General features: G+C 43.2%; 1 protein-coding gene and 1 pseudogene across 31 annotated transcripts in view; both read right to left on the bottom strand.

The window, feature by feature from the left end:
- Nucleotides 1-11,929, bottom strand: part of CACNA1C (calcium voltage-gated channel subunit alpha1 C) — a 776,856-nt gene that overhangs the window by 379,581 nt on the left and 385,346 nt on the right. The window lies entirely within an intron of this gene.
- LOC109388952 (UPF0769 protein C21orf59 pseudogene) lies at nt 3,527-4,604 on the bottom strand (annotated as a pseudogene).

Raw genomic sequence — 11,929 nt, 5'->3', positions numbered from 1 at the left:
TTCAGTCTAGTTGTGGAGGACGTTGCTTCACTGGCCCAAGTTGACACCATCATTGCGCTTTTCCCGGGCGAGGCAGATCAGTCGCCGGCTTCTGGATGGCTGCTCACTGCGGCTGCTGGCCGCTCACTGCTGGCTGCTGGCTACATACGGTAGCCCATGGTAACCCACTGCCACAGGAGCTGCAGCCTACGCCTTTGCTGGCGATTCATGGCAGCCCAGTTCCAGGTTGAGCTGTAGTTCAGCATCTTAGCTGTGGAGGGCAGTGTCATTGGCCCTCATATGTGGGATCCGAACCGGGGCCCTCTGACATCCCAAGCCAGTTCTTAACCATCATGCCACTCGGCCGGCCCCTGTTGGTTATTCTTTATCACATTAAGTATCATTCCATTTCTAGTGAATACTAAGAGTTTTACTTAAAATGGATATTGGATTTTATTACATGTTACGTTATTTTTTAGTTGACTTACTTATTTGATATATTAGAGTAATAAATGTCCCAATATCAAATAGTCCTTGAATTCATTGGATTTATCTTAATTATAAATCCACTGGATTCAATTTTTCTTTCATCTGTGTACATATGTAAAATTGTTGTAAATTTTGTGTGTGTGTGACATTTTTGTCAAGACAATGCTACTTTCACTAAATAAAATTTTAGCTTTAATCATCTGTGTTTCATTCATTCTTTTAAGCTTAAAATCTTCTTGTATGTATATGTTATTATGTTTCCTTATTAGTTTTCTTTTTTCTTTTTTATTTCTAAAATTTCCAGAGGCCACCTGATTTTTTTATTTCATAGAACTAACTCCTTGATATATTTATCAGATCTACTCTTACACTGTTTTCTATATTATTAATTTTATTTTCAGTCTTTCTGTAATACTTTGGTTTTTGTGTGTCTCTTGTACAGAATATGGTTGGGTTTATTTTTTAAGCTACATTTGAGAGTATTAGACTTTTAATAACAAGAGCATTTAATCTATTTACATATTTTACCATAGTTGATATGCTTGACCTTACTTTTGTCATTTTGTTTTATGCATCTGGATATTTTGTGTATGTTTATTTCCTCATATTTTTGTTTCATAGACTATAGTTTATTTTAGCCTCTTGGTATTTTTGAAAGTAGAAAACCTGATTTTTTAACCTTTGTATATTATATATGTTCTATAATTCAAGAAGTCCAAAACAAAACTCATGGCTCCTCTCATTAAGACAAGTATATTTAATTTATTTTAAATACATGTAATACCTACTTTCTTCCAGCATCCACTATTTCCTTGTCATTAATTTAATATTGTATTACATATGCAGTTTCGTACCATATAATTATCAAAATAGTATTTTTAAAAATAAATTTTAATTTCTATTTTGTAACCACAGTTAATATAGTTATTTTTAATAAAAATATTAATAGGACCAATAAGAGCTATAATTTATTGAGTACTTGCAAAGTACTGGGAACCACATCAAGCACTTTCCCTACATTTTCCACTTAATCCTTACAGAAATCCCTCTTTTCCAGTGAAGGTTCAGAAAGGTTAAATAACTCCTTCACAGTCCTGCAATTAGTAAGAGGTAGAGCTGGGATTCATGTGCTGGTCTGTCTGCTGCCAGGGCCTATGCTCTTAATTATTATGCCCTAGCTCTATTTAATTGGTTTCAAGTTCAGCATTGGTCCATTTTATACTACCCTGGAGTCCTTGATTTCAATGCATTTTAGTCACCTGGAACATTAGTATTCACTGATTCATTGTCTCAGGAGGAGGACATGAATGGTTTATTGCTGAGATACTGCATATCTTAACATGTCTTTATAAATCCTTTCCATCTGAATTACATCTTACTTAACAATCCAGTTCTTTGGGGGCTGTCAGCAGGTAGACATGTGGAATGCAGCCAGGAATATGCCTCTCAACCCAGCCATTCCCCCTGGTCAGAATTCCACTTATTCTTTGATGTATGTTCTTCACTGCTCCATAATTTATAATGTGATTGCCAATTTTAAACGTGTTGGTATATTTATGAGTATTTTATTTGGAAGTTCTTCAGAAGCACATCAAGAATGTTGGTTTCCTGCTATGTTACGTAAGCATCCAGTATGAATCTTGTAAATATTGTTTTCTATTCATGGCATTAGTCATCTACCTCAACTTTGTATCTTCAACAAATTCGGTAAGTTTCCTTTTTGCAGTTTCAATGACTGACATGTTGACTAAGCCTGAACCCAATGGCATTGAACTGGAGACCTCTCGTCAGACTGACATCAATCTCTTAATCCACATTCTTTGATCAGAGTTGGCCAATAAATTACAAACTTATTTCTCAATATTTTCCACAAAGAAATCATGATAGATGTCCTTAAATACATTATTGAAATCAACACTATCTTAAGTATTCTCTTGAGCTAAGCCTAGTAACCCCACAAAAAAGAGAGTCCAGTTAATTTGATGTGTTTCTAAAATTGCTGATTTCTTCCTAAAGCATACACATGCCATCTTTTAGGGACTCTATTCTATGAGTTTTCCAGAAAGTAACATCAAGCTTACTCTTCTAGAGCCTCTGTACTTTAGAAAACCAAAATGTTTGCTTTCACTGGCCCCTATGCATGTTCCGTAATTTCAGTGAGTTCACTGTCAGAGGCTCTAAGAAAATATCAGGAGGTTCCTCCCCTACTTAGGATAAAATGAGTCAAGACAGACTTTAACCCTTTAAGACAGGAAGATAATGTAAATGCATTTGTTCAATGGCTTCGGACCAGAAGCAGCACAACCTAGCCATAATGTCATACTGCTCCTAGTCTGTAGCTGTTCCACTGACACAAGCCAGACTTCCTCATTCTCCTCTCACCATAACTGAGCAGGACGCCCGTGGTGGGCATTCCAGCATTCGCCTCAAGCCTCTTCCCTTTCAGAGACTCTCATGGTATCACAAGACCATTCTTTCCTTGGCACTTTCTGAAATATCCTTTCCCAATGCCCATGGGCTATGCTATATGTAACAGTCTCTCCTATGTGTAGGAGCCGTAGATGCCCTTGCTCTGACCAGTTCTTCCTTCCCTCTCAGGATCTAGTCCAGCATGGCAATCTCTACTGCTGTTCCCCATTTTTTCTGGGAGCTGGAATTCCCAGTAATCCATGGCAAGAGTATATTTAGATGCTCTGCTTTTAGCTCAATAAGACTTCTAGCAGACGACGAGACTACTTTGTTTCTGCACCTATTTTATGAACTGTACTTAGAAATCATTATTCATACTTTTGTTTATACAGGCAGTCTGTGGTATGTTTCCATAGCATAACTTGTTATTCCTCCTTTTGATCCTTCCTAGGTCTGCACTAGGCTGTGATGCTCAGGTCTATGGGTTTCTCTAACAATGCAGGCCTCGATGAAGCACCCAGCGTCACCCCAACCTCTTCCACTGGAGCTGCGCCTCCCAACCAGCTGTGCTCCCTGACAGTCACTGCCCAGTCTTGAGTCACATACCAACAATCAGAGAAGCCAGTAAAAATTGCATTTTCCCTTTTGTATTAACATTTCTAATTTAGTTTCTTTCTTCTTCTTTTTTTTTGGATATATTTATTAAGTTCTACAACCTTTAATTCAAATTAAAAGGAAAACTAAAAATTTCAACACGTTTCACAGAGGGTTGCATGTATCCGTTTTAGTTTGCTATTATTATTATTTTGCCTAAAGAGAGGTAAGCTAATATTTGTGAAAGCTTCATCAACTGGTGAACTTCAACTTGGTCTCCACTTTGTCTTTTACTCCATGGAAATGTCTTTTCAAAGCAGTGTTATCTGCCCATGGAGAATTTAAACAGGAGTCATCATCATTTTCTTCCAATTTCTTGAGTTCCTCCGGTCTTCTGTGATAATATAGCATCAGCTGTTTCTCTTCCTCACTGCTAATAATAGGTTCTTGTGCTGGAGCTCCTTGTCCCCTTTGCTGAATCTTGACAATAATTTTGGTTTTTTCATTTTTGCCCACATAGTCCAAAAGCTTCTTTGTTCTTAATTCCTTGGCTGCCCACCACAGTTGTGCCTGGGATTCTTCAATGATATTGAGTTCTGCCTGAGTTCCGACAAGTCTTCTTTATTTTCAAATTCCATCCAAATGGGATTGTATGACCAGTAAGCCCACGGGATAAACATCATCACCACCCCTCGAAGCTGGTCCAGGGCATCTTTCACCATCTCCAGGGTAACACAGACATTGGCTTCCACTTGTTTCTTAGATATTATTGCTTTGGCTTCTTCTATAGTCTTCTTTAAAACTTGCTTCATTTTTTCATTTGGAGCTTGCCCATCCCTTTATCCAACATCATCCTTTTTAAATGGTGAACCTCCACTGGGCACACACTTTTCACCCCATTCGTCCTTTAATTTCAATTCTTCAGTCTGGTTATCAGTCAGTCCTTGCATATGAGGAGGGAGAAATATGCCATGTTCTGCCAGTTCTTCCATTTCTGAGCAGATGCGCTGCACCTTGAGCTGCGCATTGTAGGCCCGGGTCACCTGCATCGTGAGCTCCTCCAGCTCCAATTTCTCCGGGGCCTGCATCAGGAACTGGCTCTTGTCTCCCTGCTTCACGTGCAGCAGAACCATGGTGGCACCAGAGGCCCTGCCGAGACGGCGAGAAGGCCCGGGATGCAAAGGACCCGAGAGGTGAGCCTTAGTTTCTTTATTCTTACATACATTCATCTAGAAACCTTCAGATCACACCAATTATGTAAGAAAATGAGATAAATGTCAGCCTTTATTCTGATCTAGCCTCTCCTAGAGGTCTGAGGACTCATGCCAGAAGCATGGACCCTGGACTGGGGCTGGGACAGCTGACTGAGGACTTAGGGCTGCCCTTGGAGGAGTCTGACAATCCATCCACACTCTTCGCTAACACAGCACTCAAAGCTCTGAGTCCTGGTCGGGGCCAGACACGGAGCGGGTGATGGCACCAGCCTCCCAGCTTCTGGGCATGCCAGTAACTTTGGAATCACACAAACAACACTTCACGGGCAGCTCACATGAGACATGAGGCCTCCTTTACCCTGCACACTCCCACCTTGCAGAACCTTAGTACACACTGTCCCTCTTACCAAGACACTCAGGAAGACGAGGACTCTCGGGTCAAAAGAGAGCTCCCAGGTTATCTTCCTCAACCTCCCATGTGTACATCATGTCCTCTCCTACACAGTGGCCCTTCCAGAAGGAAGGAAGGAAGACAGTGCTGGAAAACAGGAAGAAGGAAGGGCCAGGAGAGGTCCCCAAGACTAGGCACACTGTAAGTACTCCATTGAGTGCCCAAGGAGACTGGGAAACAGCTCATTGAGAAGGGAGGAGAAGGGACCAGGTGTAATCCACACCTCCTCTGACAGCTCTAGCTGTCTCCTGATCCTCACAGGTGAGCCTGAGCACAGATATTGCTATGAGTCAGCCAAGGAGAGGGCACGACTAGGGGCAAGAACAGTCAGGAGTGGCTCCTGGGGTGAGGGCTGTGGTCCCTCTGAGAGCTGAGGATATGACTACGTGGGATTTCAAGAGTTCACTCGTGATAGAAGGAGACAGTTCATCTTGACTGCCTGATGCTCACCCATGGGCCAGTACTCCATATGACTGACAGTGTGTTATAGCCACTGGGAAGAGTTTTGATGAAGGAACTCTTTTTTTTTTTCCTTTTGAAGTAGCATTTGGTTAATAACATTATGTAAGTTTCAGATGTACCACAGTATAATTCAACATCTGTATGAGGTGTGATCAAACAATACGGTGAATGTTTAAATAAAAAAAATTATTACAGTAAAAGACACATTGCCATTAATCCCCCTCAAAATACTTCCCCTTGCTTTGAACACTCTTATCCCATCGTTGATGCCACTTTCTGAAGCAGTTCTGGAAGTCTTCTTTCATGAATGTCTTTAGTTGCGCTGTTGTGGCAGCCTTGACTTCCTGAGTCCATTTAAAATGTTTACCTTTCATGGTCATTTTGACTTTGGGGAAGAGCTAGGAGTCACACAGATCCCCGATCCAGTGAATGAGATAGATGAGGACACACCATAATGTTTTTATTTGACAGAAATTGCCATATCAGAAGCTATGTGTGACACAGAGCTTTTCCATTGTCATCATAAAATATGGTGAATGCTGCTGTCGAGTGCCATCCAATGGAATGGCAGGGATCTTCAATACAGGAAACGGCGCGTCGAACCTTAATAACAGTGTGTGACAAGTTTCAACTTGTTCAATGCAGTCAGTCAGGTGTGAGCTACAGTTGAGAGAAGGTGTTTAAAAGTGTGCCGTAAGTCATCCTCCATTATGACAATGCTCCGTGTCACACATCGTTTCTAGTATACAGCAATTTCTGTCAAATAAAAACATTATGGGGCCAGCTGAGTGGTTCAGTTGGTTAAGCGCTTGCTCAAGAGTGCGAGCTCTGAGCATCAAGGTCGCTGGTTTGATTCCCGGCCCGAGCTGAGCTGCTGCTGACCTGCCAACAGGCTCAGCTGAAAAAAACCAAACAAACAAAAAAAAACCATTACGGTGTGTCCTCATCCACCTTATTCACCAGATCTGGCACCGTTGTGACTTCTGTCTCTTCCCCAAAGTCAAAACAATTCAGGACATCGAGGCAACCACGACAGTGCAACTAAAGACACTCATGAAAGAGGACTTCCAGAACTGCTTCAGAAAGTGGCAAGAACAATGGGATAAGTGTGTTTGAAGTGAGAGGGAGTACTTTGAAGGGGATTAATGGTGATGTGTCTTTTACTGTAATACATTTTTTTATAGAAACATTCAGCATATTGTTTGATCACACCTCACATACACCATAGTGTGCTTACCACCCAAAGTCTAATTCCCCTCAGCCATCATACATTTGACCCCCTTTACCCATTTCATCCTCCCCCTCCTCCCTTTCCCCTCAGGTGACCTCTAATCTGCTGTCTGTATCTATGAGATTGTTTTTGTTTTGTTTCTTTGCTTCTTTTTTGTTTTATATCCCACATATGAGTGAAATCATACAATTTTTGCCCTTTTTCATCTGACTTATACCATTTAGCATGATACTCTCAAGATCCATCATGTCATTGCAAATGGCAGTATTTCATCTTTTGGCTGAATAGCATTATTTACAACAGCAAAGATATGGAAACAGCCTAAGTGCCCATCGGTGGGTGAATGGATAAAGATGTGGTATGTGTATACAATGGAATCCTACTCAGGAACTTCTTTGATGTAGAGGTTTCCTTAGGGTGAGAAACCATCTCTTATCATTCAGTTCACACCTGGGGTGTGAGCTCCTCTGTGTCTGCCTGGAAAAGCTGCTGCTGGCCCTAGAGTCTGGGCTAGGTGATGTATGCACCTCTGAGCCAAGCATCCCTTACCTTGCTCACTCTTTTCATTTCTGCCTCATTACACTGTCTGCAGATACAGGAGATAGAGAAGGACCACAGGCCTGATCATAGCTATCATAGAAAAAAAATTCTTAACCTGTAAAACTCTGTTTTCTCAATAACAGTATTGAGCACCTATCATATATTCCACATAAAAAGAATTATAAGATCTGGTCTCTGCCATCAAGAAGAATATAGGGTGGGTGGACACACACACACACACACACACACACACACAGCCACCACTTTTAAACAAGTGTGCTAGGTACTAAATAAGACACCTTATAAGTATGATATCTAATACTTATGAATAGCCTGTGTGGTAGAGATTATTCTAATTTACAAATGAGGAAATCGAGACTCAAAAGGGTAAATCAAGGTCATGGTTAATCAGATGCAGGGCAGGATGTAACACCCAGTCTGACTTTAAAATCAGTGTCCTTTTCTGAGCTATATCAAAAGTCTACTGCTCAGAACAATTCAGCTGTGGCATCTGCTATCAAGGTCTTTGACCTTCACTCTAACTTTCTAATCCAGCTCACCTAGAATCTATATGTAACTATTAGGATTTGGTTCAGTTGCATAAATGAAACAAAATTAAAAGTGGCTTTATTTTCTCTCAAATAAAGCTGGGATGGCAGCTCCATGGTCCTCAGGACTCAGGTTCTCATCTTTCTACTTTGCTGTCCTCAATTCTTGGCTTCCATCTTATGGTCTAATGTGGCTGCTGGAACTGCAGCCATTACAACTGCATTCCAGAAAGCGACTTCATTAAATTAGAGCATATAGTACTTTATATCTCTCATTGGCCAGAAATTGCCAACAAACCTTACAGGAGACTGAAAAATCTAGTCGCTTTATTCTAGGTAGCAATGTGCCCAGCTGAAAATCAGGGTTCAGTTACTAAGGAGGAAGGCTAAATTAGATTCTGGGGTAGACAACTAGCAATTTTTGTTATACTAAAATTTCATTTTTTCTTTTTCACATACCAGGCTGTGGCCGGTCTCCAATAGCTCAGAAGCAAAGTTAATAATTGCCACTGGAGCATCCTCCTCCCCCTCCTCCTCTCCTTTCATTTTGTTCTCCTCCTTCTCCCCCTCCTTCTTTTTTTTTTTTTTTTTTTTTTTTTAAGCTGAGCCATCCTGCTACCTATTGGCAGCTTAGCGGCTGCTCAGCTCGGGCTGGCCTCGAACCGCTGTTGCTCAGAGCTCAAACTCTTGAGCGAGCTCTTAACCAACTGAGCCATTCGGCCGGCCTTCCCCCTCCTTCTTGATACCTCTGCAGTCTGGAACTCAGCAGGGGTAACGCTATGAAATAATGACACCCCTCCTCTCCAGCAAACTCCTGTTCTCCCATGAACAGTACTCTTTGATTACAGGCTCTACATTTAAAACATACAAGAAAACAGTTCTGAGGCCAAAAAACAGGATCTGTTGTTTGGTATGCTGCCACCAAGTGATAGCAAAGCTTGCCCATGGCCCATGTGGTGAGAGACAGGCCCACACATATGCTGAGCTAACTGGGTCACACACAGTAGTGTCCTCTTCCTTATGCATCCCAACTCCTCCAAGACAATGATGGAAAAAGAAGAACAATCACTGAATTTCAAATTTCCACTGTGAAATACTGCACTGCATCTGAGATTGTACACAACTCAGGATCTCACCAAGCATGGTGATTCTTCAAATGGCCAGCAGAGACAGAAAGCTGGAGTGGGAAGGAGTTTAAAGACTGTTGGTTCAACCTCCTCCAATCCCAGGGAAAGAAACTGAGGCCAGAGAGGTGCAACGAGCTGCTCACAGGCAACCACGACATGGCTCTCAGCTCCTGCTCCTACCACTCTAACCCCTCTGTGCCAGCGGTGGGTCTTTGCAGAACTTCTCAGTGTTGGAAAACTCCACCGCAGCCTTCAAACGCTGCCCAGTGAAGTCGAGAACAAGAATGTGGGATGGGTTTTCCCCAGGACCTTCATGCTTCTGCCTAAGGAGAGGTACAGGGATCTTCAGGGCTGTGGGCAGCTGTGATCGAGGCCCACTGAAGCCATGTGGACACTGGGTGGCACCTATGCAACTGCGGCCTGGGCTCTGGAAGGCTCGTGGATGGTGAAGGAGCTTGGTGGGTGGTGAATGGGACAACAGAGAAATTTGGGGAGGGGTTTCCATATACCAGCCCGTGGTTCTCAGTGAGATTCTTCTGGGCAAATTTGTTAAAACCAGACTCCTGAACTTTCCTCCCCAAAATTCTGAACCAGGAGATCTGGATGGGGCCCAGGAAATTGTAGTTTTAACACGTGCCCATGGGATGCCGCCACTGCCATCCAAGTACTAATCTGAGGGATCCTTTGTGCTCGATGATTCACGGGCAAGGCTCCGTCACCACTCCAGCACCCGTCTCACTGGGGAAGACACTTGCCTGGTGGGAAATCCATGACCCAGGCCTCATTGCTCTACCACACTCTCTGGTAAGAAGTTCCTTCTGCACTTCATGCTCCCCTACCTCCCACTTTAAGTGTCTCCTTCCCCGGTGGTAATGGGAAGCCAAGTAATCACCAGCCTCCACATCCTAACCCTTCACAAACTTGAAGCCTATTAGTAGGTCACCTGTCAGCCTGCTCTTCTCCCAGTTAAATCACCCCCCTTCCTCTCATCACTCAGCTGTGGTCCCATTTTCCAGCCCATCAATCATTTCCACGCTTTCCTCTAAATGCTCTCCAAGCTCCTTCCAGTCCTCCCAACTTGTCTTTGTTCCCAGTTCTTCCCTTGAACAGTTTGTGTCTTGTGAGATAAAAAAAAAAAAATTCCCTGCTCCAAAAGAATTCGAAGGCTATTTTGACAGGATTAATTTAAGAAACCTCCCTGCAGCACCACAGCAATCCAGAAAGAGGGCAGGTTGCATAAGAAAGTCTAAGGAAGGGGCTATAGGAAAGACTCCATCATCTCCATGGCAACACCCCCCCCCCAAAGTTTCCAGGGTACTTGCTGAAGCAGCAAGGTGTGTCCACAGGGTTGACTGTCCACCAGATGGCTGGCTATAAAGCCAGGGTGGGACTGCTGAGCTTTCCTGTTGATCCATGTGAGGAAACCCAGGGTGGGCTGGATTTTGGCTACGGAGCCAGTGGCATACACAGAATGGAGCATGGGAGCCAGAGAGTTGAGGGAAGGGGTGTGAGAGGTGGGCTGGGTCATCAGTAGCCCTGGTAACAATGACATCCATTCATCAGAAGCACAAAATCACTTTGGAGAAGATATTTAAGGGATGCACCCCCTTCTCAAGGGTAAGATATGAAAACTCAGCAGGCAGGGAGGAAGGAGAAAGGGAAGCGGGACAGAGAACAGAACACAAAGAGGGATAGAGGTCAGGGGCTGGGGCAGATGAAACTTCTCCAAGGAGCAAGAAGAAAGGGAGAAGACAGTGCAGGGAAGAGAGGGCAGCAGAGGAAGCAGTGGAAATCGGGAGGGAATTTGCCTCTGCAGCCTCCGGGGACCCAGGAGAACAATTGCTGCACCACCAGGCGAGGAAAGGGATGGTGGTGCTTTGCTGAGGCAGTTAGCGAGTGGGAACTGGTCCTAAGTATTTCCCCAGAGGTGATATCATGGGACAGTCAAGTGGGTGAGTGTACCGCTCTCGCACCCACAACCGCCCACTACTATTGTTTACCTGGAAAGTGCAGCTTCCAGAAGGCCAAGAGCACTTAGAATCCCAGAACTGAGTCTTCCTTTCCTTTCAAATCCCTTCTTATACGCTATTTAGGCCTTCCCAACAAAACTGGCATTTATTAGTGATAAATCCATCGGAGGCCCCAGTTAACTCCTTCCTGGCACTGCTACTTACTAGGCAGTCTGTAAATCTGACACTCAATCTCTGGGTCCAATAAGTGGAAAGGGCCATAACGAGATTTCAGAGAGGTGATGTAATTACAGGCCAAGAAATGTTAGTTGAAAATAAATGTCTGTATCTCGTTCTACAGTGGATATATTATAGAGACAGACACAGAGACAAAGTGGGGGTGGGGGTAGGCTACCACTTCCTCTGGGCCAGCACTGACTAGCAGATGGGGTAGGATGAAGCACACCCATTCTTTTTCCATCCTGACGCCAGGCATGCTGTTTGGAAAGCCTTCTGGGGCCTCCACTGCTGACAAGATAAGGAATCACCTGTAATCTTTTCTCACATGCAGTGAATATGTTGGATATGCACATTTCAGATGTGACTATGATAAATTACCATTGGGAAACTGTGGTATATTTTATTGTGTTTCCTTGTCTTGGGGAAGGAGGGGAGCAGACTGGGGCCTTTCTCCTCCCTTCAGTTCGATCCCAAACTGGCCCAATAGCTAATTTTGTTTGTTAGCCTCTTTGTTCACTAATTAGTAATTATGAGCAGCTGGAGAGGGAATTACTCACCTTGAGAAGAGGAAATTGTGTGCTCAAGGGAGATGTCACTTAGGGAGAAAAGAACCTCTCCAGTTATAAGATGAACCGAACTAAACATGCCCCAAATTAGATATATCTTTAAGGGTACAAGAAAAGAAAACAAGCTTTA

Source organism: Hipposideros armiger, unplaced genomic scaffold, assembly GCF_001890085.2.
Source record: "Hipposideros armiger isolate ML-2016 unplaced genomic scaffold, ASM189008v1 scaffold_213, whole genome shotgun sequence".
NCBI lineage: Eukaryota > Metazoa > Chordata > Mammalia > Chiroptera > Hipposideridae > Hipposideros > Hipposideros armiger.
The sequence above is the reverse complement of the archived record's forward strand: the minus strand, read 5'-3'. Positions and strand labels throughout refer to the sequence as shown.